This window comes from Sinocyclocheilus rhinocerous, unplaced genomic scaffold (genome assembly GCF_001515625.1).
Source record: "Sinocyclocheilus rhinocerous isolate Xijiao unplaced genomic scaffold, SAMN03320098_v1.1 scaffold36910, whole genome shotgun sequence".
Taxonomy (NCBI): Eukaryota; Metazoa; Chordata; class Actinopteri; order Cypriniformes; family Cyprinidae; genus Sinocyclocheilus; species Sinocyclocheilus rhinocerous.
In genome coordinates, this window is record NW_015637043.1 from 1 (window position 1) to 644 (window position 644).

A 644-nucleotide genomic window follows, 5' to 3' on the forward strand; every position below is an offset into this window, starting at 1 on the left:
TATCGTGCAGCCCTAAAATAGATAAATAAATAAAAACATAAATTTTTTTTGGTTTATACATTTATAATGCAGTAATATAATAAATTAATATAATACAAATAATAAATTAATATAATACAAATAAAGTTAATGTGTGCATTTAGTAAAAAAAACCCTATTATTAATTATTACATATATTAATTTTAATATATGTAATATATATATATTAATAATATACATATATATATAATACATATATATTAATAATAAAACTAATGAATTATTAGATTATTATTAGATGTCATAAAGAGTGCATTGCTCACATGAGTGGGGTAATGACGCTCTTGGAGGTGGTGCCCTGGAAGATGCTCGGCCGCTGTTGGAGGACGCCCTCCTGTGATCTCACAGAGGGCGAAGAGGAACGCAGATAACTACGGCTGCCTGGTCGGCCAGGTTGCTCAGAACCTGCAACATAAACAGAGACACATCCTGAGAATATTGGCAGAATACATCAGTTTGTTAGAGACTGAGCAGAATGGACCATTATTGGTGAAATCATTTCCTTCTGTGTGTCAATTAGTCTTACCTCCACACATGTATTCTACCGCTGCACGTTCCCGTTCTCTCTGATCTCTTTCTCTCTCCCGCTCTCTTTCCCTCTCCCT

The 644-nt window shown here is 33.9% G+C and overlaps 1 long non-coding RNA gene across 1 annotated transcript; it reads right to left on the minus strand.

Moving 5' to 3' along the window:
* Positions 1 to 301: 301 nt before the first annotated feature.
* On the minus strand, positions 302 to 644 carry LOC107748427 (uncharacterized). The gene is made up of 2 exons (XR_001640933.1): positions 566 to 644; positions 302 to 444 (listed from the first exon to the last, which is right to left on the minus strand). It is a non-coding gene; the product is annotated as an uncharacterized LOC107748427 (long non-coding RNA).